This window comes from Pinus tabuliformis, chromosome Q (assembly GCF_031772625.1).
Source record: "Pinus tabuliformis cultivar Carrire ecotype Pingquan chromosome Q, CPIR1, whole genome shotgun sequence".
Lineage (NCBI taxonomy): Eukaryota > Viridiplantae > Streptophyta > Pinopsida > Pinales > Pinaceae > Pinus > Pinus tabuliformis.
In genome coordinates this window covers 1,187,693,312-1,187,719,164 of record NC_142296.1, presented here as the reverse complement: position 1 = coordinate 1,187,719,164, position 25,853 = coordinate 1,187,693,312, and the positions used below count along the sequence as shown (strand labels likewise).

The window sequence follows — 25,853 nt, the reverse complement described above, 5'->3', positions numbered from 1 at the left end:
TTGCATCAAATTTACATTGAAAACTCAATAATGAGATTAGATTAATAAAATCATAATTTATTACATATACATAAGGAGATAACAATCTCCAAAATTTATGAGCTCCAACTAAAAGGAGGCTACAACCTCCTGGGATTTCGTCAACTGCAACTGACACGGAGCATCAACTCCCTTGGGTTTTCCTGCTCGAACCAGAAGGAGGCTACAACCCCCTGGAACACAAGCTTCAACAACATTGTTCAAAACTGTCTTCCAATCTACCCTTAAGTCTACCTTCAAAATCTCTTCAAATCTGTCCTTAATCCAGTCTTCAAAACCTGTCAATGCTCATGCACAGTCAATGGGTCCAATGCTGCTCAAATCAGCCTTTAAGTCTGCTCCAAGAATTCTTCAAAATATGATCCAAAACTCCCTCAAATGTCTGCTCCAAAACAGTATCAAATTGCTTCAACTTACCTCTAAGACAGGCCGAATATAGGTCTCACAGGATTGAAAAGATGGTTGCCTCAAAAGTCTATCACAGGGCTGAATTTAGGCTGCCTCAGAGGTCTGTTACAGGTCCGAAAACAGGCTGTATGCAGTTGGTTGTAGGGCTAAGATTTGCCTACAGTAGGCCGAGAAGGATGCTGCCAAGGACCCTAGTTTCTTTCAATGTTTGCTCCAGAAAAATATTCCAAAATTGATCAAAAACAAACTCCAAGAAATCCCTAACCAAAACCATAAAACAAGCTTTCAAAACTACCCTTCGATTTGCTTAGCTCCTTGGTTCATGATATAAACCTTTGCTCAACATGTCCAATTTTTTCTCTGTTTTTCTTGATCGAATTGCATGGCCAAAAGGGAGAGGGGACGGCCTATTTATAGGCCTCGTGGACCCCCAAACAAGGCCAACTTGATCTATGGGGGGACCGAGTTGACTAGGTCCAAAAATTCAATCTTCATCTTGAAAAATCCATATCTCCTCAACTAAGAGGAGTTAGGGGTTGAGCCATACCTTGTTGGAAAGGTCTCGGCAAGCACTACGAGATGGCATAATCCATTCTTGTGTTTGCCTTGATTATGTCCACCAATTTCTTGATTTACTTGAAGGGATGCTTATGGCCCATTCACCCTTTGACATAAATTACAACTTTCTTCCATCAATTTCCCCCTTTGTCATTGATGTCAATACTCATGCTCCCCCTGTCTCCATGCTTCACTTCCTTTCTCTCCCCCCTAAATCTGGCTTGATCCATGTCTTTTGGACCATTCTAACACAATGTCATATTAATACACATTAATATTTTATTTTCCCTAAGTTTAGACTTAGGGACTCCATTAAAAATATTAATTATTTTAATATCTCCTAAACTATTTAGAATCTGTTCAAACCCTTTCTGGGTATTGGAGATCTTATGTGCCCGGACCTCTCCACTAAATTTTGTGGCTAGAGAACATCCGATGCTACCCCAAATCAACACTCCCTCTTAGCGAGGACTGAGCTCTAGCAATACTCCTCACTGAGTATTACTCTGATTATCTGGCATCGGTCCCTGTGTTGATGCTAGGCCTTCCTGCCCAACATCCTCTGCACTGTTGAATCCTGTACTACTACCCATGGTTCTGCCACTGCAACTATTGCATCTGTACGACAGTTCCCTCTGCATCCGTGCTGTTGCTGGTCCTTTCTCCCAGCACTGCATCTGCACTGCACCTCCTCTCATCATGCTGCATCGTGCTGCCCACTGCTGCACTGCAACTCAGTTACTGAGAAGTAAGTAACTGATCTCCCAATCTGACCTCCCTGTTGGGCTAGAGACCCTCTTGATGCTGAAGCTCCCTCTATCGTTGACAAGTTCTCCCTCTCTGACCTCTGCACTACTACAACAACTCCCTGCATCTCGCACCATTGCACACCTCTCTGTGCCATCCTGCACTAGTGCAACACTCCTGTGCCTCTCGCACTGTTGCAGCCTATTAGCCTCGTGCTCTCTTGGGACCCCTGCACTGTAGCTCTCTCTGTCGCTCCATCAGCATCCGTCTCTACCCGACACAGCCAGTCCTGCTACTCCTCTTCGGGGCTCCCGTAGCAAGGTCTAATCCAAGAGGTTGGGTACCTTGAGGATCATGCCCCTCATCGCCTATAGTTCGCCTGACTACAGCTCGATGTCTCCCCACTTTTTCTCAAGTGGCGCATGTGCACTCATGGCACAGTAATCGTCTATCAACACTTCCTTATTTGCTCGTGTTGGCGCTGTCTTAGTCTCAGAAGACTCTCCCTTACTCTTCTTCCTTGGACACTGGGTCGCATAATGATCTAGCTCCCCACAATGGAAGCACTTGATCTTGGAGAGACCCTTCTTCTTTCGCTTCTCCTGCTTTCCCTCAGATGCTAGGGCCACATCTTCCTCCTCCTACTTGACTTTGATCCCCTTGCTACTGCTACCCATCTTCGACTACCATCTGATCTCTTCGTGGTGAAGAGTTGCCCACATCTCGTCCCAAGGTGGGAGAGTCCCTCTGCCCAGTATACTCTAGACAAATACCTCCCAGTCTTCTGAGACAGCATTTAGGGTTATCCTCACCATCAGCTCCTGATCCGGTGTCGCCTCTATAGTAGTCAACTGATCTTGGATCTCATTCAATCCTCCGAGAAAGGTGTCAATCTGTTCTCCCTTCTTCATCTGATACGACCTCAACTGATTCTCAAGCAACATTCTTCTCTGCACAAAAGTATGCTGGTACAACTTCTTGAGAGCCTCCCACATCTCAAATGTCGTTTCCTTCTCGGCTATGTGTGGTACTACATGATCCTTGACCCCTTTAAGGATGATGCTTTTGGCCCTCGCCATTGCCTCCTCATACTTGTCATTATCATTGGAGTCAACTGGGATAGCTATTACCTTCAAGGAGAAGTTCTTGACACGATTCCTGTCAAGTACGGATAAGATTCTGGCCTTCCAGATTACGAAATTCGATGCTCCATCCAGTCTATCCTGGTCTCTTACTCCGTGTAGTGCCATGATGCTCCTCTACTTCCCTCCTGGAAGTTCTATGTTCGACTCCTCTAAGTCTCTACTTCTCGTCTGGAAGTTCTCTTCTGGACTCCCTCTGAGTCCTGATTTCCCTTCTGGAAATCCTTCTGCCACTGTCGAGATGCCCCCTACTCTAATCGTCTTGTGCAACCGCACCACTGATTCGAGTTCCTCGGCTAGAAACCCTCGGTAGGAACTCCTATGGCCTTGCTCTGTCAGGTACTGTTCTGACTATAGTACCTCACCAGCTCCACTCTACAATATTCCCACAGCCTTCTAAACCCTAGCAACCTGAAAATGAGAGCTCCTAGGCTCTGCACAATCCCGGCACCAGCAATCCGACCTCCTTAGCCAACTATGTCAGCCTTCCCAGCTACTGCGTGGCTCTGCGTGAGGCTCCCTTTGCCTCCTTAGCTTTTGTGTTGCCTCTTATCGGCTCACCCTTGATGACGCAAGCACTGCGTCACCCTTCCCTTGTTGTTGCTCTGCTAGAAACAACTTCTGTCACCTCGAGACAGCGATTTTTTGTTGCTATTGCTCCACTCGGCTGATATCCTTAGTCCTCCTGAGATCTACAATCACGCTCTAATACCATGTTGAAGTTTCTAAGTTTACTTAGTTAAAAACCCTCCATGCACTTTATCTTATTTATTCCTACCTACTTGTTATTTTACTTAACAAGTTATTTACACTGTAAATATTGAAAATAAACACTAGTGCATGCTCAACATATTACAGATCAGCAATTAAAAGAAACAGAAACAATCACGCCATATAACACCATTATTTTTGGACTAATGTCCCCGGAAAAACCCAATATGGGAAACCGGTGCAGCTATCTGAGGGTTTTCTTATTAAACAATATCAGAGTACAATCTGGGTGCTGAAACTGGCCTACCCAACAGAGAATTTCCTTGGAAGTAATATGATGCAAGAGCATCCAACTCATGGAAAAATCATTGTATTTAGAAGAATAGGGGGTCTTGTGTTTAAAGGGAGTTGGTTCCCAAAAGGATTAAATTAATGTAATTTTAATGTTTTTGAATCATTGATAGGATATTTGTAAATGTTCTCGAATATAGGAGAACATGGGGAATTAGTGAGGATTGAAAGATTTTGAAATATTATAAATATTTTGATTAGGAAATGGTTTCATGATTGTTAGGATTAGAGAGAATCCTTAGGAAATTAGTTGAGTCAAAAATAGATATAGGAGATATTTAGGATTTTGTTGAGAAAACTATGGATTTGAACCAGACATGGTTCCAGAAACTTTTTGTAAGCCTTAAAGGCATGAGGAATAGAGAATTAAGAGAGGAGGACTAAATTAAGTCTATGGGAAGAGAGATGAGAATGGCCAAATAAACATAGATCAGGCCTAAAGAAGAGTAGACAGAACACGAGATGTTCTGAACTTATGTAAATATTGTTTATGAATGAAAGGAGGGTTTCATTGTGTTCAGAATTGTTCCTGTGTGTGACCATAATTGAATGAGACCGATCTCTGTTTAAATGAATTTTTGTACATGATTTCTAATTGAATGAAGAAGTTTTTCTAAAGGATAAAAGCCTTAGTTTCGGGATATAACTGGTGTGATAAATGATTTGTTTTGTGAAGGAAATATGCATGATAAAATCCTATAGTGGAGTTAGCATATGACGGATTCCTCGGCAGAGATTTGATTGTCGAAACTCTGATTAAAGGTGGATCAGAGTTGATTTATGAGAGAATTCATCATTGATCACAGATAGGATCAATGATGATCCAGTTGAAATGAGGTTGAAAAGGGAATTCAACATAGTTTTGTTGTATTTGTCTGAATACATCGAGATCATTTGTTTGAGTAGATGTCATGAAAGAAATTATTTGGAAAACAATATAATGACAGAGTACCACAACAGATGAAGTGCTAACTTGGCGGAACGCAGAAAAAGAAAACCAACAAAAGTCGCGTGAAAGTCATGAGATTATCGTGACCATTCATAGAGGGAAGATCCAACGATGATTAGGTGATCGCATGCAAAGATGTACTCGCTATAAAGCGGCAACCGAACCCGATAACCCTATAAAATCGAGTTGATTGATGGGTAAATCATGACCATCCAATCTGTTTGAAATCCGACAGATAGCGCATGGGAAGATGCGCACTGATTAATTTGGAAATCGGACTCGATGAGTTATCAACGCATGTTTAATTCTATTTGAGATCTGGTCTTATGCGTCGAAGTGGGACCGGTGTTCATGTACAAACTGTGTTGTATTTTTCCGTGGTTTGTTTGTTTGCAGATGTTATGTGAACTCTGCCTATAAAATCACTTCCCATGTAAATGTGGCCCTAATTCACAGGCCACACGTGGAAAATTGAAAAGACGCAGTTTAGCTGCGTCATTTGTGGTATCAGAGTAAAAGAAGATCAAACCTTAAGAAGCAGTGATGAAGAAAACTAGTAAGGATTTCTGAGTGAAAGAAGAAGTGTAGTCAAAACCTAGTATTTCATCTAGAAATTGAAATACAAGAGGACAGTCGTGTTCTTAAGAGTAGATGAGTTGAAACCTAGAAGGAGCAGAGGAAAGCTCAAGGAGGTTCCAGAGATAGAGAACTAGTACTTGCCAAAAGTCCAAGTCCAGAGGAAGAACTTGGTGAGGTAAGTGGCAGCAGGAAGGACTTGCTGTTGCAGAGGCTTAGTACAGCTCATAGTGAGTGAGTGAGTAATGAACTCATAGAGATGGAAAGAAGAAGATGACTATTGATAGTCATCGCAGGGGTTCTGAGCAAGACTACAACAGATTAAAGGAATGGAAAGTTTGGCACAAGATTACAGCAATAAGACTGTAGGAAGAACTTTTGAAAGTTCTTAGAAATTGTAGCAAGACCTTATTCTAGCTAAGGCTTGGAATAGACAGGGACAATGGTGTTTTTAAATGAAGTGAGTGCAGCAACCAGAAAAGAGAGCAAGATTGCTCAGTGCAAGTTCTGAGAAGGAGAGAACTTGAAGACCAGGCAGAGGAGAAGCTTGGTGAGAAGATTAACCAGTAGGAGGTTGATTGGTTGCAGGTGTAGAAGCTCACACAGAAGAGAAGATGACTATGAGAAGTCATGTGCAAGGTTCAAAAGAAAGCTACAAGATGAAGAAGAAGGGTGCTAAAGAAATCTGCAGGAAACAGATGAGTCAAGAGGAGCGTGACAAGGAGATTGCTGAGATAAGAGAACAATTTAATAAATTAAATATGATGATAGAAGAAGACCAAAGACAAGGTTGGGTCTTGAGGAAAAAGACAGTGAAGTGGCCTAAATTACAGGAAAAGCTACAGCAGAGGCAAGTGAAGTGGCTGGAGAAAAAACTCAGAGAAGCAAAGTTAGAAATGAGAGTTTCTATTTGTAGACCAGAACAAGGTGAATTCCTGAGTGAAAATAAAGACTGGAGATCTGTGAAAGATCTTATAAATTACAGTGAGAATTCAAGACAGCAAGAAGTTTACTTTGCTGAGCAAGGAAATATTAATAATTTTCTGAACTGTTGGACAAGTTCAGATCAGCAAGAGGATATCAAGCCTTATATGTTTGAGTCTAATAGTTTTGGTGTGTTTGTAGGATTTGCAGAAGGTAATGGACAGTCTTGTGAAACTGTCACAAGGATGAATAAAGTTCTTGAGGTGAAGTATGATGAAGAATGCCTCATAGAGGAGGAAGTTACTAATTTGTTACAGTAGAAAAAACTCATAGATTTTGGTGGAAGAAAATTATTTGAAGATGTTGTAAAACAAAGACAATTTCTTGTGGAGAAAGAAGATGAGGTTCAGCTTGAAGAGCTGATATGGGGAAAATCAGTTGAGGTTGTTAAGCCTTACATTTTAAAAAAACTAACAATTGGTTGATGAATGCAGGGATTGTAAATGTCAAAGGAGTACAGTGTTCGAATATTGTTACACAGCATGGAACTAATACAACATTGTTTTCTGAAAGCATAAGGAAAGAACAGAAATTTACTTCTGTTATGGAGATGACTGAAACAAAATTGTCTGTGGACAAAAATCAGATTGAGGAACAACCCTTGAACAATAGTAATCATGTAAAAGATGAAGCTGGAAATGAAGAGCGTTATGAGGAAATGCATATTAAATCTGAAGAAGAGATTAAAATGCTAGAAGAACCTGATAGCAGAAAATTAGAGGTTGCAATTATAGTTCCTGAGGATGAAAACATGTCTCTAGTAGTCATGAAGACAGAAGAATGTTTTGAAAGCAATAGCTTGTTTGCAGATTCACTGAATAGCATGAATGAGTATGATTTTGTGATCAAAGAGATTGGGCAGAAATTGTTTGGAGATGAGGTAGAAGTTCAAAAGCGTCAAGAGGGTAAGGATGTAAGGGTTGCAGCAAGAATCAAACAAATCCAAGGTAAAGGTAACCTACAGCAAGTAAAAGGTAAATTTGAAAGAGAGATCATGATAGCTGAAACATTAATGGGAGATCATCATTTCGATGTAATGACAGACAGTGAATGGGAGAAAGAGGTAAAACTACTGGAGAATTGGCTAAAAGCACCAGAAGAAAGGAAAGAGCCTGGTGAAGATTGCAAAGAATATATAACAGAGGAAAGAGTTCACTACTGTGAACTAGAGCAGGGAGACATTCTTGGAACAGATGATGTGGAGGAGAGACTAGCTGACAGTCTCGAAAATTCTTTGGAGAATCTGAATCAGCATACTGATGTGCTGACCAGTGTTGCGGGGGAGCGCCCCCCCCCCCCTTCGAACCCGCTACCGAAGCGCGCTCCGGGCGGGAGCGGGTCGGGAGCGCACTCCCAAAATCGCTCCCGTAAAAAAATTTGCGCTCCCTGGTCTGATAGGGAGCGTTTCAGGGAGCGATCGCTCCCCGCGCTCCCGGAGCGTTTTTTAATGCCCGGGAGCGATCGCTCCCTGATCGCTCCCGGGCATTAAAAAACGCTCCGGGAGCGGTTCGGCGGAAAAAAAAATCTGCCGGACCCGAAAATTTCCAAAATTTTATATTTTATAAGCCCAATGGGCCAAAAACATTTCATTTCAACTTGATTGAGCAAGAGATTGAGAGCTTGAGCAAGAGATTGAGAGCTGGAGCAAGAGCTGAGGAGCAAGGAGCCAGAGCTGAGGAGCGAGGAGCAAGTGCCAAGGAGCGAGGAGCAAGCCTGCAGAGGTAAGTAACTTAATCATTTAGTTAGTTTAGCTGGTTAGGTAGTTAATTTGGTTAGTTTAATTTAGCTCTTTGAGTTTAAAGATCATGTATTTAAATTAAATTAATAAACTAAATGAATTAATCCCAATAAACTAAATTATCCTGCAGATTCAAGACTCAAACCCTACAAACATGATAACATCAAACACCATGGACCTGGGGATATTTATTGGCATTTTCCTCTTCCTGATCCCTTTTATGGTTATTATGGTGGTGGAGAGTAGGAAACGGAGGGGGCCTGAAACTGAAGAGGTGGATGAAGAAGCCGGAGGAAGTCAAATGGGTGAAAACCCCAGTGAGGAGGAGGTGGAGGAGGGTGAACATGACCCTCAAAAAACTAAACAAGACCAAACTCCACTGTGGAAATATGTTCAAAGGGCTGAAACAGGGAGAGGGGGTGGAACCACTAAATTTCATTGCCCCCATTGCAACACTGATTACACAGGTTCATACACCCGTGCTAGAAGACACCTCTGCGGGAAAAGGCCATGGGATGGAGAGAAACAAATAGGAATCAAAACTTGTGCAGCAGTGTCAACAACAGATAGAGCCAAATACATAAAGGAAGAGGAGGAAGCCCAATACAGAACAAAAAGATCAAGGGGTTTCTTTGAACCAAGCTCACAAAGAACTCCTTCAGCATCCTCAGGCCAAGGCAGTGGATATGGATATGGACATGGAGGCACAGGGTCATCATCTTTGAGGCGTAGAACCATATCAGATTTCCTTGATGAGGGGTGTAGGAATGATGTGGATTCAAAAGTTTACAGGTTCCTCTATGCATGTGGGATACCATTCAATGTTCTACGCTCACCTTATTGGCACGAAATGGTTTCTGCCATAAATGATGCCCCTAAAGGATACAAGAGCCCTGGGTATGACAAGGCAAGAACTGTTGGCCTTGATCATGAAAAAGCAAAAATATCACATTCTTTGAATAAAATGACAAGTTCTTGGACTGACAATGGGGTGTCCATTGTATCTGATGGATGGACAAATGTAAAAGGCAAGCCATTGATAAGTGTTCTTGATGTGTCCCGAAGTGGTCCCATCTTTCTAGCTACACATGATTACTTAGACAAGTTCAAGACCGCTATCAACATTGCAGAAGCATTGCTTGAAACAATTGAGCGTATTGGCCCATACAATGTCATCCAAGTCATCACTGATAATGCTCCTAATTGTAGGGCAGCGGGAGCAATTATTGAGGATAAATACCCGAACATATTTTGGTCTGGATGTTTGGTTCACACATTGAACCTTCTGTTGCATGATATTGTCAAAAACAAAAATGAACAATACCAATGGATTGGTGATTTGTACAAGAAAGGAAAAAATATGATAAAATTTATTACAAATCATAGCAATACCCATGGCCTTTTCCACAGTCACTCGAGATTGGAGTTGCTGAAGATTGCGAGGACTAGATTTGGTAGCTATTACCTCACCTTCAGGCGCCTTTTGAAGGTAAGAGAGGCATTAGCTAGCATGGTATCAAGTCCACATTGGCAGGTGTTAAAGGAAAGGGCTACAAATGTAGCTGACACGGCAGGTTTTGAAACGGTGGAGGAGGCCGCTCTTGATGGGCAGTTTTGGACAACTGTGAGACAGGTATTGGATTTCACCAAGCCAATTTATAACATGATTCGGTTTGCAGATACAGACAAACCAGTGATTGGCGAGGTGTATGAGCAAATGGATACCATGTTGGGGGAAATAAAAGACATTGTTCATAATAAAGATCCCAACTTGTACAAACTGATTCATGATTGTGTGTGTGAACGGTGGAATAGGCTTAACGTTCCACTACATTGCTTGGCGTATATCTTTACGCCAAAATACTACTCAGAATCTTGGTTGGGCAAACCTGCAGCAGGGGGTGGTGTTAGGACCAAACCCCATTTAGATCGAGAGGTAACTAGAGGATATCTGGAAGCATTAGAAAAGTTGGTGCCTGACAGGGAGGAATGTGCAGCTGTGCGCCTTGAAATAGGCAGATACTTCACTGGCAGTGGTTTGTATGGTAACTTCCATGCAATGGACGACAAAGATAAATTTGATTCTCTCACATGGTGGGAAACATATGGCGGCCACGGACTTTTGCCAAAATTGGCAAAAAAAGTTCTTTCACAGGTTGTAAATTCTTCTTCTACAAAGAGGTGTTGGAGCACCTACAGTTATATACATAATGTGAAAAGAAACAGGCTCAACGAAAACCGAGCAGAAAGCTTGGTTTATGTGCACTACAACTTGAGGTTGTTGAGCCATTACTGTGATCGGGCTAATGAAGATCCCACATATAAAATTTGGGACAATCACCCTGAGGACGACAATTTGGAGGATGGCATTGTACATATGGAAGAACTAGAAGAGGAGCTTTACGGGATGAAAAATGAAGCAGCTGCAGCAGCCATGCCACCTCCACCTCCACCATCCAGTAGCAGTTCTCGGGGCCCGAGTCTTGTTCCATTGCTGTCGCCACCTCCATCGACACCCTCGCGTGGAGGCTCTAGTTCTGGTCGTCGGTCTGTGCGGGAGACTCCTAGAAGACCACCACGACCTGCTTATACTCCTGGAGACTCTCGTGGCAAGGGCCACTTGTAGATTTACAGTTTACTTGTCTTTTTTAGTTTCTATTAGACTTTAGTTTTCATTACTATTGAGTTTTGAGTCCTTGACTCTTGACTCTTGACTCTTTCATATCATTATGACATTATGATATTTTTTGTAAACATTATATCACTGTGACAATGAAAATTTGAAGTTTGAAGTTGGGCCTTGGCAATTATAACTCATTGGTAATGATTGTGAATTATGAATATGATGCTTTGTGAAAGACTAAAGTTGTTTCATTTCATCTCATTATTCATGTTTCATTTTATAAATTTTTAACATTTCATATCATGTTAACAGTTAGAAGTTAGGACTTAGAAATATCTTCGATATTACTTCTTGTAATGGTTAAACTTGGCTTACAAGTACAACTTGTTACTTTGGTGATCAATGTTTATCATAAATGTTATTGAATTTTCAATTCTGAAAGCTTGAAGTTGAAACTTTAATATTGAATTTGATGAATCATGATTTATAAGACTCAATATGTTGCAGTTGTAATATGTATTTTACTAACTTGTGGACATGGTTGATGACGATTATAATTTCTAGATGATTGATGTGATATGGTTCAATGATCAATTTATGTTTTTTTATGTTTTTTTATGTTTTTTATGTCTATTTCATCATTCTACATGTTTTTGTTGACATATATGTATCAAAAATTAAAAAATATAAAAAATATATATATTTTTAAAAAATCGCTCCCCGATTCGCTCCCAAACCGGGAGCTTCTGAAAATGGTCGCTCCCGCTCCCGCTCCCAAGTAACATTGGTGCTGACAGAGGTGAAAAAATCAGAGCATCGTATTGAAATGTTGCCCGAGGAAGAAAAGGCACAAAGGCCTTATATTTTTAAGTGTGAAAATTGTTTTATGATTGCAGGTTTTAGTGTAGATACTGGAGAAAATTTGTTGCAGGAAAACAACCAAATAGACAAGGGAGAGGAAGATTTTGTGGAAGTATTTAATCCATGGAATAAAGATATTAAATTGCTGGAAAGAATGCTGGAGAGACAAGATTTGATTCAGGAAGAGGCAGCCATGGAAGAAGAAGAAAAATCGCAATTTCAACATTGGGAAACAAGAGAGCATGAAGATGAAATACAATTCTTTGAGCAATGGATTAAAGAGGGGAGTTATGTTGGAATTGATAAGCAGCATAGTGATGAGATGGCTGAAAGGAATTGTATAGAAGACAAAGAGTTAAAGAACAATTTACTTTTTCAAAGTAAATTGGCAGACAAGGAGCAGCAATTAGATATTGCAGAGGGAGATATCTTCAAAGATATTCAAGAAGTTTGGGAGGCAGCAATATCTAGAGCAGTAACTACAACAATATCTACAGCAGTGACTGGAGTAATTTCAAGAGAAATAACAGGAGTTGAAATGGGAAAAGTTGGAGGAGGTAATCAGCAATTTGAATATATGCAGAATGTGGAGATGCAGCAGCTAGTGGATGATAGCAGAAAGCTTCAGCAAGAAGAAAGAAGAAATAAATGGCAGAGTATGTACCATCCCAATGATATGTTGGGCATAGAGATTGAAGAACTGAGGAAATTAATGATGAAACAGTCCAAAAGAAGAAGACTGACAGTAGAAGGGATGATCAATCAGAATTTGAAGCTGATTGAAGAGAAGAAGATGAAACAGAGGATAGTAGACATACAACAGCAACAAGGGAGCAAAGCTTATGGAAATTTACAAACTAAAGTTTGGGATCCTGGTGGAGTGATACATAAAAGCTTATGACCAGGAGGTCATAAAAAAATTTCACCTTGGGAGTCTGATGCAGGAGCATCCAGCTCAGGGAAAAATCATTGTATTTAGTAGAATAGGGGGTCTTGTGTTTAAAGGGAGTTGGTTCCCAAAAGGATTAAATTAATGTAATTTTAATGTTTTTGAATCATTGATAGGATATTTGTAAATGTTCTCGAATATAGGAGAACATGAGGAATTAGTGAGGATTGAGAGATTTTGGAATATTATAAATATTTAGATTAGGAAATGGTTTCATGATTTTTAGGATTAGAGAGAATCCTTAGGAAATTAGTTGAGTCAAAAATAGATTTAGGAGATATTTAGGATTTTGTTGAGAAAACTATGGATCTGAACCAGAAATGGTTCCAGAAACTTTTTGTAAGCCTTAAAGGCATGAGGGACAGAGAATTAAAAAGGGAGGACTAAATTAGGTCTACGGGCAGAGAGATGAGAATGGCCAAATAAACATAGATCAAGCCTAAAGAAGAGTAGACAGAACACGAGATGTTCTGAACTTATGTAAATATTGTTTATGAATGAAAGGAGGGTTTCATTGTGTTCAGAATTGTTCCTGTGTGTGACCATAATTGAATGAGACCGATCTCTGTTTAAATGAATTTCTGTACATGATTTCTAATTGAATGAAGAAGTTTTTCAAAAGGATAAAAGCCTTAGTTTCGGAATATAACTGGTGTGATAAATGATTTGTTTTGTGAAGGAAATATGCATGATAAAATCCGGTAGTGGAAACTCTGATTAAAGGTAATTCAAAGTTGCTTTATGAGAGAACTCATTATTGATCACAGATAGGATCAATGATGATCCAGTTGAAATGAGGTTGAAAAGGGAATTCAACATAGTTTTGTTGTATTTGTCTGAATACATCGAGATCATTTGTTCGAGTAAATCTCATGAAAGAAATTATTTGGAAAACAGTGTAATGACAGAGTACCACAGCGGATGAAGTGCTAACTTGGCGGAATGCAGAAAAAGAAAACCAACAAAAGTCGCGTGAAAGTCATGAGACTATCGTGACCGTTCATCGAGGGAAGATCCAACGGTGATTAGGTGATCACATGCAAAGATGTACTCGCTATAAAGTGGCAACCGGACCCGATAACCCTATAAAATCAAGTTGATTGATGGGTAAATCGTGACATCCAATCTATTGGAAATCCGACAGATATCGCATGGGAAGATGCGCACTAGTTAATTTGGAAATCGGACCCGATGAGTTATCAACGCAGGTTTAATTCTATTTGAGATCTGGTCTTATGCGTCGAAGTGGGACCGGTGTTCATTTACAGGCTGTGTTGTATTTTTCCGTGGTTTGTTTGTTTGCAGATGTTATGTGAAGTCCGCCTATAAAATCACTTCCGATGTAAATGTGGCCCTAATTCACAGGCCACACGTGGAAAATTGAAAAGACGCAGTTTAGCTGCGTCATAATATCTCTCAGTTTCTCACAAATCTTCTGGCTGAGACCCCGATAATCCTTCCTGCATCTACTCAGCACAAATCTGCCCTAGAAACCCCAGCGTTATCCTCTCTCTAGACTGTGTAAGCCCCTCTCTACCTCACGCTAGCCTTGCGTCACCCTAGAAGGCCCTGCGTCAGCCCTGGGAAGCCCTGCGTCAGCCCTCTGGCCCTCTGCGTCAGCAACGCTAGCCTCTCTGAGGCTCTGCGCAACTCCCAGCTACCTCTGTGTGGCCCTGCGTGAGCCCTGGCTGGCTCTGCATCACTCTCCTTGGCTACTGTGCTGCTCTCCCGGCACTATCTCTACATCTTTGTCTTTCTGTACTCAAATGCCCCTCAGCTGCATCTCCCGATCACTAATTCTATCTCTCTTAGCAAACCCCGCTCTAGAGAATAGAATGACTGATCACTCTAGTGTGTTCTCCAAGTGACCCTCAAGCCTCCTCTTATACTTTTCCTGTTGACATATCAATGGCCGAGATTAAGTCCCTAATCAACGGCTAAGATTAGATCTGGCTTGATCCATGTCTTTTGGACCATTCTAACACAGTTTCATATTAATACACATTAATATTTTATTTTCCCTAAGTTTAGACTTAGGGACTCCATTAAAAATATTAATTATTTTAATATCTCCTAAACTATTTAGAATCTGCCCAAACCCTTTCTGGGTATTGGAGATCTCATGTGCCCCAACCTCTCCACCAAATTTCGTGGCTACAGCACATCCAATGCTACCCCAAATTAACAATCCTCAGCCAATTATGAGTCCGAGACTGAATTTTATATCCTTATGGACGAGACTTCAGTTTGAATAAACAAATAATACTCAATAATTATTGAGTATAAACTGTTACTTGAGTCTAGCTCGGGTGGCCAAGAAAAGGAATGTCAACATCTCTCCCTAAGTTCAAATGTGACATGTTCACTCTTCATGAACCAATTGTATTTAGAGTTGGCAAGGTACAAGCAAACTCATTCTTGCTTATAAGACTCCTGAATGAGTGGGGACGGAAAATTTATTTAATAAAAGAAAAACCAAACAAATTATTTAACATAAACTGATTAGTGAAGAGGGAAGAAAACAAGGACAAACTTGTGACATGTTCACTCTTCATGAACCAATTGTATTTACAGCTGGCAAGGTACAAGCAAACTCATTCTTGCTCATAAGGCTCCTAAATGAGTGGGGACGAAAAAATTGTTTAAAAAAAGAAAAACCAAACAAAATTATTGAACATAAACTGATTAGTGAAGAGGGAAGAAAACAAGGACAAACTTGTGACATGTTCACTCTTCATGAACCAATTGTATTTAGAGTTGGCAAGGTACAAGAAAACTCATTCTTGCTTATCAGGCTCCTGAATGAGTGGGGACGTAAAATGTATTTAATAAAAGAGAAACCAAACAAAATTATTGAACATAAATTGATTAGTGAAGAGGGAAGAAAACACAAGTCATTAGGGTGTTACAATCTGCAATCTGAACTAGGGTTTTGCTTTAGAGTTTTTGTCGTTGGTCACCATGGCGAGGCGCGGAGGAGGGAGTTCAGCTCCCTCCTACAGTCAAGTGGTTGCAGCCAAGGGCAAGGGCGTTGGATTGCATCGCTTCAAGAAACCAACGGAGGTGGTAACAAAGGCTAAGAATACAAAAAAATCAGAAACTATCAGACCTCAAGGACAGGAAGAGAATCATGAGGAAGCTAGTAAGGAGAAGAGAATAGAGGTTAGAAGTCAGAAAGTTGCTCCGGTGAGTACATTAGGGTCTGTAAACCCAAGTCGACCACTATTCCTCGAGTCATTTTAAGTGACCCAGCGCTGCAGGTGCACAGAGACCACATGGCGGAATATGCTGTCATCTGTAAATTTATGGGGATTTGGCTTTGCAAGCATGGATAAGGAACCACTAGAAACCAAAGGGGGAAATTGGCCTTCACCTTGGGTCCAAGGGCTTCTTCACGGTGGTGTTCAAAAGCTTAGAGGATAAAGACAGAGCGTTCGAGGGAGGACCCTATATTTACGCTTCTGCAGGCCTTTATATGAGACCATGGGTAATGAACTTTGTCCTAGAACGAGAAACTTTCACCTCGGTGTCAATATGGATAAGACTCTATTCCCTTCCTTTAGATTATTGGTTGCCGGAGTCTCTAAAGGCTATCGGCAACAAGCTAGGGCATTTTATAAAGATCTCAGATGCTACTCTAAGAGGCAAATACACTTCCTTCGCCCGGATATGTGTGGAAATGGACTTATCTGGGGCACTTCTGGATGCAATCATTTTAGAAGTGTATGATGAGGAATGGGTGCAAGCGGTGGACTATGAACACGTCCCATTTAGGTGCCGTAAGTGCCATGAACACGGGCACCTATACAGGGACTGCCCATTGAACAAGCTGGAGAGCAATACGAAAGCCACTATAGGCAAGGATCCCGAAGGTTTTACTAAGGTTGGGGGTAAAGGGAAAGGAGGCAAGAGGTACCAAAAGAAAATTGATGAAGAGGGACAACCGAGCCACAATAGTTTCAAGATCTTAGAAAGAGGAGTCAAAAACAATGGGACAAACCAGGAATCGGAGAATATTCCCACCGAGAAGGAAAGGGATGCTAATATGGAGGATATACCAGAAAACAGCAAACAAAAGGATGATATGTCAAGCATTATAGAGCTTAGTAGGGACCACGAGATGACCCCAAGTGAGGCTAGAACGGAAGACCATGAACTGCAGGAGATTCTAGAGAGGGAGAATTTAGATCTAGAAAAGTTTCTAGAGCAAGGAATCACCAAAGGGGTAAACTCTCTGCCAAAAGAGGAGTTTGACAGGGTTCAACGGCGCTTCATCTGGAGATCAAAAACAAAGTGTTCTAGAGTCAAAAGAAACCATGATAGCCAAGAGAATATGGGAGGGAAAACGATGGAGGATACACCGATGCATTCTTCCAAGAACCCGGGCAGGAAAAGAGGAAGAAAGAAACAAAATGCGCTGCTGACTGAATGTGGGAAACTTATGATTAACTTAGGTAAGATGAGGGATCTTACCAATTACTCCTTTACAAACCTTTCTTAATGAAGCTCACAACCTGGAACATTAGGGGTCTAGGAAGTAAAAGGAAACAAAGAACTCTTAGCATTAGAATGAAAGAAGAAAAATCAGATATGGTTTTTATTCAGGAAACAAAATGTTCGATGAACAAGATAAGAGAGATACACAGCAAATGGTTAATCAAGTATGAGTATCTAGAGGTTAAAGCGGATAACTCGGCGGGTGGGATTCTTACTCTTTGGGATCCTCAAAAACTTGGAATCCTGGACGCTGAAGCTTCTAGGAACTATCTATCGTTGGTGATTCAACCTTTGGGTGATAAGGACATCTACATGATCACTAACGTCTACTATCCTCAAAAACTAGAAGACAAACTTAAGAGATATCCTAATATGCCCTGGATTCTGGCTGGGGATTTGAATATGATCAGATCTCTTACAGAGAAAAAAGGCGATACCAGAAAACTAGGCAGAGACTCCATGGCCTTCCAGAACTTCATGAATAGTGGACACCGAAACAGTAAATGGTACTTTTACTTGGAATAATAAGAGGGGAGGGGCTTCTCAAGTCGCCTTTAAACTAGATAGATTCATAATCTCAGAGGACTTCCTTCTCACAGGCCTTGATATGTCAGCGTTAATCCTTCCCTTTGGAGGCTCGGACCACTGGCCTGTCCAGCTTGAAGCTACTTTTATGGGTACACCGAGAAACAGACCTTTTAGGTTTGAAAATGTCTGATTCTCTCACCCTGACTTCGCCAGCAATATTGACAAATGGTGGACAGAAGATATGCCCGTTCAAGGCACTAAAATGTTCATGTTGCAGCAGAGACTTAAACACATCAAATCTAGGCTTAAAGATTGGAACAAAAAAGAGTTTGGTAATATTTTTAAAGCCAAAAGAGAAGTATAGCAGAAACTCCAGGAGATTAATCAGATCATCATCTCAGAAGGTTTTACCGAGGAACAGAAAATTCAGGCCGACTCTCTTCGGAACAAATGGGACGATCGGTGCATGCAAGAGGAGATTTTCTGGAGACAAAAATCGAGGGTGCAGTGGATTAGAGAAGGAGAAAGAAACACGAAGTTTTTTCACAGATCAACCTTGGATCACAGATCTCATAACAGAATTTCAAAACTTTAAGGTTCTCAAGGGAAAGAGCTCGTCTCTCACAAAGAAGTGGAATTCAACACTTCCTTAGCATTGCAGAGGAGCCTTTCACCCGCAGATCTCGGTTCATTAAAAAATTCACAAAGGTCATTCCTAAGCTTGTAACCAAGGAAGACAACCACAATCTTAACAGGCCAGTGTCTGAAGAGGAGGTTAGTGAAGTTATCAATGAGATGCAAAATGGGAAAGCTCCTGGCCCTGATGGTTTCAATGTGGACTTCTTCAAAGCTTGTTGGAAAACAGTCAAACAAGATATCCTTGATGTTGTGGAAGACTCTAGAAGATCCAGAACAGTTCTGAAAGCTCTTAATGCCTCTTTCATAGTTTTGATTCCAAAGCAAGAAAAAGCTATGACACCGGGCAGATTCAGACCCATAGCCTTATGTAATGTGGTGTACAAAATTATTTCCAAAGTGATCGCTAACAGACTCAAGCCTCTTCTTCCTTCTCTCGTCTCAAAGGAGCAAACTGGATTTGTGGAAGGAAGACAAATTCTCAACAACATCATACAAGCTCACGAGGTGGTACACTCTCTTAAGAGCAATAAGCAAGCTGGTATGATCATGTAGCTTGACCTAGCGAAAGCTTATGATAAGCTAAGTTGGTCTTACATCAGGGCAGTGCTAAGAGCTTATGGCTTCGACCACAACTGGATAAGATGGGTTATGGCCCTTGTATCCACGACCAGTTTCTCCATTCTGCTTAACGGCTCTCCCTCTAGAACCTTTATGCCTTCTAGGGGTCTCAGACAAGGGGATCCGCTCTCCCCCTTCCTCTTTGTTCTCATGATGGAAGGGCTAGGCAGAGCGATCAAAATGGCAAATGTTGAAGGAAAAATCCAGGGTCTGAAACTTACCCCGGATGGTGCTGCTTCCACTCATCAACAATTTGTTGATGGTACAATGCTGCAGGGCATTCCTACGGTCAAGGAAGCCAGAGCTTTCAAAGAAATCATGAACAACTTTGTATCGGCCACTGGTACAGAGGTAAGCCTTGACAAATCAAAGGTGTTCTTTTTTAACACTGACATTGCTATTCAAAGGAACCTCACCAGAATTCTTGGGTTTCAAAGGGATCAGTTACCTTCCAAGTACCTTGGAATGCCTCTTACTGACAAACCTCTGAGCAAGGGAGTGTGGGAGCCGGTAACTAATAAACTTCAGGACAAAGTTAGGAAATGGACCTACAGGTCTTTGAATTTGGCGAGGCGTCTTGTGCTTACAAAGGCTGTCCTGCAAGCTATACCCATTTTCATGTTTTCAGCTCTTCCTGCTCCTAAAGGAGTTATGCAACAAATCAAGAGTATTCAACGAGATTTTCTTTGGGGCAAAGGGGAAGAGAAAAAGAAGTGGGCTTTGGTAGCTTGGGACAAGCTCTGCAAACCTAAGGCCCATGGTGGTTTGGGGCTTCATGACCCTGAAATCCTCAACAGAGTTTCGGGAGCCAAACTTTGGTGGAGGTGGCTCAAGGAATCGGCCACCCCTTGGGCCAAGCTTTGGAAGCAGAAATATGCAAATAATTGGCAAGAGAGGGATCATATCCGAATGTCAGGGCTCATCAAGGGCTCCCACATTTGGAACCTTGCTTGGGAGAATAAAGCCATTGTCCAGCAGCATAGTTTCTAGGAGATCCGAGCTGGGAACCTTGCACGGTTTTGGGAGGATAGCTGGCAGCAGGAACCAAATTTGTTTAGAGAAAAACTAATCGCCCTCAAAAATGACATTGACAACAAAGGTTTACTTGTGGTAAGTGACTTCTGGGATCAAGTAAGGGGCAATGGTAAATGGAGAATGTGGAAGGATCTTGGTTATAGTGAAGAGAGTGCTTTGAAGGCCCAAGCGGATTCTCCTGCTCTTGACCTAGAGCAAAGAAAGATTTTGGTGTCATCCTCATCTGACCAACTAAGATGGGGTCGAAATACTGAAGGTACCTTTAACTTCAAAGAAGCTAAACGCATGGCCCTAGGTTTTGATCATCCAAACCCTGATCAGGTTTGGAATGACCTTTGGCAGAACCCGCAATGGATGAAAATCAAGTTGTTTATGTGGTTGGTTCACCAAAAGAAAATTCTCACATGGGAGAATCTTCTGAAAAGGGGCTTTGTTGGCCCATGCAAATGCCATCTATGTGGCTTACAGGAGGAGACGATGGAACATTTACTAAACCTCTGCCCCTCCACCTCTACCTTGTAGGATTGGGCGGCCTCAGTCTTTAGGCAAACTGACTGGGACAGACTCAGCATCACCAACACTATGAAAAATTGGAGGAAAGATTTCTCAGGTAATGAAATCCTTAACAAGGCTTGGACTCTGGTTCCAGGCTTTATTATCTGGGATGTCTGGAAAGAATGCAATGGTAGGATTTTCAAGAACAAAACAGGCTCGACCCAGAACATCATTGTCCAAATTTTACGACAGCTCAAAGATACAGTAGGAGCCCTTATGTGGAAAATTCCTGAGGACCTTATGTGGAAAATTCCTGAGGACCCCCCTTCGCCCCAGGATGCTCGCATACTGCTGCAATTGAGTCTCCATTCTCTAGTTCCCCAAGGCACTGACAAGGGTGTGAGCAAAACAACTGCTGGTAAAGATATCTGGCAACCTCCTCCTCATGGTTTTTTGAAAATCAATATAGACGGGGCTTCTAAGGGCAACCCAGGGATGGATGGATTTGGCGGTGTCATAAGAGATGAGCAGGGGCGCATAAAGGATATCTTTCACAGTCATTTGGGGAATGCCACTAATAACATGGCGGAGCTCATGGCCTTAGAGCAGTGCCTGGAAATCTTGATGGAGTCAAATGTACACAACGCCATCATTGAAGCTCACTCTCAATTAGTCATTAATGCAGCTAAGAAAATGTGTAATGGAACAACACTTGGAAAAATGTCGAAACATTGGAGGCTCTCGCAGGTCTTTCAGCGTATTCATTCTCACTTGCGAACCTTGAGAACCATCAGCTTCATTCATGTGCGAAGAAAAGCCAATATGTTAGCTAATCGTCTGGCAAATAAAGGAGTGCTATGTAAGGAAAGCTATATTCCGTATGACTGGGATTCTATACCCTCTGATAAACTGCGTGATGATTGTCAACGACAGGCAGCCAAAGATATGGAGTACTTCCAAACCATGAATAATGAGTAGGAGGAAGACTAGCGGAAGTAGGAGAGAGCGGAAGTCCTTGAGCCTGGTTGAAGTGCCGCAGTAAATCCTAACCGTTGATCCCACAGTCAATGCTTACGTCGTAGCTATCTACGAGGGATGAATATTTGGTAAACAGTGTGCTAGTTGAAGGGCCGCAGGCCATAGGTTTTGATGGCCTTCGTTATCGAATGGATATCGGGTTTTAAAATGGTCAGAGGTTAAGTCTAAGAGCGGACCCGAAGTTTTATAGACCAATGGTTTATAATCTTTATCGGCTCCGTGAAGCGGGTAAGTATCGTGTAAGTTTCCGATCCGATATCATTGAAGACCATCGAATCAAATGGGTTTTGATTGAATGGATATCGGGTTTTAAAATGATCGGAGGTTAAGTCTAAGAACAGACTCAAAGTTTTATAAACCAATGGTTTATAATCTATATTGGCTCCGTGAAGCGGGTAAGTGTAGCGCAAGTTACCAATCCGATATCATTGAGGACCGTCAGATCAAATGGGTTTTGATTGAATGGATATCGGGTTTTAAAATGATCGGAGGTTAAGTCTAAGAGCGGACCCGAAGTTTTATAGACCAATGGTTTATAATTTATATCGGCTCCGTGAAGCGGGTAAGTGTCGCGCAAGTTTTCGGTGCGATATCATTGAGGACCGTCGGATCATTTGGGTTCTTGATCAAATGGATATCGGGTTTTAAATTTGTCGGAGGTTTTGTGTATAAGGTTTTGGGTTTTGTTGACCCTATTGTTTGTTAATCTTTAACGGGTCTGTTTGTTGTTGGTCTTTACACTTGTAAAGACGTGTACCATATGTAATCTTTTTTTATCGATTAATTGAAGGCTCCACTCTTATTTGACCAAAAAAAAGAAGAGGGAAGAAAACAAAGACAAGACTACAAGAAAATGGAAAGACAAGACAATGAACTCCACGTTGTCTTTTGCTACAGCTCCGTGACAAGCTAAATTTGTTCAGGTCAATTCAAACCATGATCTCTTTTACTCTCATGCAAATGAAAATACGAATTTCTTTGCCATCGGAAAAGATCTCTGCAGAGCATGGACGATTTTGAACTGCATAAGCACTTAACGGATTAATATGATGTTACGTAAGTGACTGCAACTTCTATGATGCATAACAACGAGTCCAGTTCAGCAATAGAGAGACGCACTTGAGAGATTATATATTATTTTAAAGTGCAGCTTCTGTGATGCACAACAATGATTTCAGTTCAGTAACATATAAATATTCCCCTGGTTATTCAAGCAGAATTCTAAAGCCCCTTGAAATACCTGTAATTTTGTCTATTAAGAGCAATTATATGCACTATGTTGCCTTCCGATGAACTGTAAAACCTTACTAAAGTCCTCTAAATTGATTAGGTTGCACCCAAAATCATGGGCCAAGATACTAAACTTCTGGGCTGCAAAGCAGCAATTCAACTGAAAATCATGGGAATTTTATAAATTACAGTGGACCAGTAGTATCATTGTTATCACCCATCCTTGATGAATGTGACCTTTTAGGACAATAAGCCGCAATAGTACCAAGCTAGGCATTTTTATTTTAAGCAAATGCATGTTATATTGATTAATGTATAGGTTAATCTTATTTCATCTCTGGGAAAACCCCAGCCAGATGGGGACGATGTGAAATTCAATAGTATTGTACGGTAAGTTTCTGACTTCTTTGGTATTTCCAATGTTTTATAATCTTATATTGCCAGCCAAAATAGAAGCATGATCATTTCCCCTCCCTAAACAAGCAACTTGGAGAGCAGGCATGTCTGTTTTGGCTTCCACCATGTGCACCAAACCCTCAACATTTAAGAATAATTAACAAACTGAAAATATTGTGACTTTAAAAAATACCAGTCTGTTTTAGCACATCTTGAACCTTCTTCAGTTTAACCCAGCCAAGAACGCTTGATCATACTCGTATACAAAAATGCAGGCAACCTTTGTGGCATATGTTCGCAATCAATGTTTTGCCACCTCGCTTACTAAAAATCAGTATCATGTCCTGCTTTCATCAGGCAGGAAGTGGTTGACCTTGCATCAAATCATGATTGCAGATGCTACAAAGAATTCCATGATTGTTGTTAATTTGTATTCTGGCTAAGAACCTATTAATTCACTTCCGACCAATCACTTCCATCACTCTCCTGATCCCATTGTTCACCTTCGTCGTCATGGGAGGAATCGCTGCAAGTCTCCCAAGCTTCACTTTGATTTGATTCCTCTTCCTCCTTCTCCTCAATGCCTGATGCTTCATCAGTACTGGTAGCTCTGCGTCCATCCAACTTTTGCGACTGCAAATCCATCCCATGACGACCCAACACAACCAGGTCCAACAACTTTCGCCGAATAATATACACAGGATTTGGCTCAATCAAGTTACCTCTATGATAAGCCTCTCTCAGAAAAACAGTATGGACTTTCCCCTTGGTTGACAAGTAGAATATGCCAGGATGATCCAGAAAAAGATCCCTGATATTCAACTTTATGTTAAATGGCTTACGAAAATGACTGATCTGTTCTACCTCCACCATTTTCTCCACAGTTAGACTTAAAAATTCATGGAGAATGCCAACAGCCCTCTTCTCCAAACGCTTAAACCCGCCTATGGAACGGGGTTTAAATGTGGAAACATCCTCATAAGGCGACCAATAAGGGAGCTTCTGCCAGGTTTTCACTTTGTCTCTAAAACCCTTTTTAATCTTAAACCCAGGAGGAAATTGCAGCCTAAATCCAAACCTTGCCTCTCTCTCGCTCTCCAGCTTCTCTCTTGGGTACTCTGCATTCCTCCACTTGTCAACTGCTGCAACCGCTAAGCTGGGCTCTCTGGACACAAGCTCCACCATATCGTTATCTCCACCGGAGTCCTTTGTCAATCGGAAAAACTGTGGGTTTTTCTTCAAAATTGAATCTTCAAAGTCATCGGGAAGCCCTAATTCTCGATATGCTTTCAAGAAGGCCTTGAGTGATAAGGCACCTGTCGGAGATATCATGAGCAATTTCCTCAATCTTTCGATGACAAGCGGTTCGCTGTCTTTGATTGCCTTGTCTTCAGCATTGACGAGATCCATGGCTGTGTGTGTAGGCCTAAACCAGGTGCCCCCTCTTGCGGGACGCTTGTAAACATGGAAGATGTGAGGATATTTCCTCAGGAAGCATGCAGCGCCTACCCTAAGCCGAAGTTTGTACTGCAATCTGGAGAGATAGTGGAGGGAGAGGGTTTTGTCCCTGCGACCCAGGAGAACGGTCTGCACCTTTACTACTTTGATAAGTTTCTTGTGCTTCTCCATGTATTTTTCAAAGGTGGGGTCTCGAACCCTTTGCTCTACATACTGCGCCGATGTTGTCTTGCCTCTCCATGATTCCCATCTCAATCCCAACTTCCACCCTCCATTCATATAACACACAAAGCGTTGCACACTGCTGCAGCTGCCATTGAAATAATATCCCATCCTCATCATCATCAATTGCCGGGCGCCTGCTTCATTGCTCCTCAGCCGTAAGCAGCTGCCCCTACTTAGAATAAAGGGGAAAAGGTAGTTCGAAATAAGCGAGAAGCGTCATGAATGGATGAATTTTTTCGTACCTGGAATGGTAAATGATATGAATGTTCGATTTGCGTTGTAAATGTCCATTTATTTCATATCGTTTGTGGTCAGAAACTTCAAATTCACATAAAGCATTGTAACACCAGGATTAGTGCATTCTCCACTGTATCGTTAATGTTGGAACTCTCGTGACTTTCGACTCGGTGCTGGTGTCCGCCCTGGCTTAAATTTTTGAGCAATTTAATTGTGAAAGGATTTATGGAATTCGATATTAACTTTTTTACAATATTTATGATATGTTTTTAATAAATAAACGCATTTAATATCATTTTAATGAATAAATGGACTTAATATCATGAAAAATGGCGGATTGAAAATTTTCAGATCATATTATTAAAATTAAGAAAAAGTCTTTATAAGATTTAGACCCATTGTAAAACTTTCAAAAGATTTTAAAGAATTGATGCTCATTTAAGTAGCAGATAAGGTTAGTTTGTAATAATAATGTGTTACATCACCTTGCATGACACATTTTCAAAGTCAAAGTTCGTATTATTACATTTACAGTTAATTGTTCACTGTACATATTTGTTCGACACTGGCTATGAAAACACCCCATTACCAAAGCTCCTCAAGGCTCAAATTGGATGGTTGGACTCTAGGGTTAAGGAAAAACAAATGTGTGAGGTTAACCAAAAATGAGACTTCAAAATGTTTTTTCCTTTAAACGTTTAGTAGTAACTAGATCTAGTATATCATTAGTGATAGTAACCAATAAATTTTTCTTGGGTAGTTAAATTTAGTATCTCTCTCTTAGTGTGGAGTATTAACTATGCAATATAAAATTTTAATTA

The 25,853-nt window shown here is 41.2% G+C and overlaps 1 pseudogene; it reads right to left on the bottom strand.

Moving 5' to 3' along the window:
• Positions 1–23,443: 23,443 nt before the first annotated feature.
• Positions 23,444–25,233, bottom strand: LOC149223939 (protein ROOT PRIMORDIUM DEFECTIVE 1 pseudogene; annotated as a pseudogene).
• Positions 25,234–25,853: the final 620 nt, after the last annotated feature.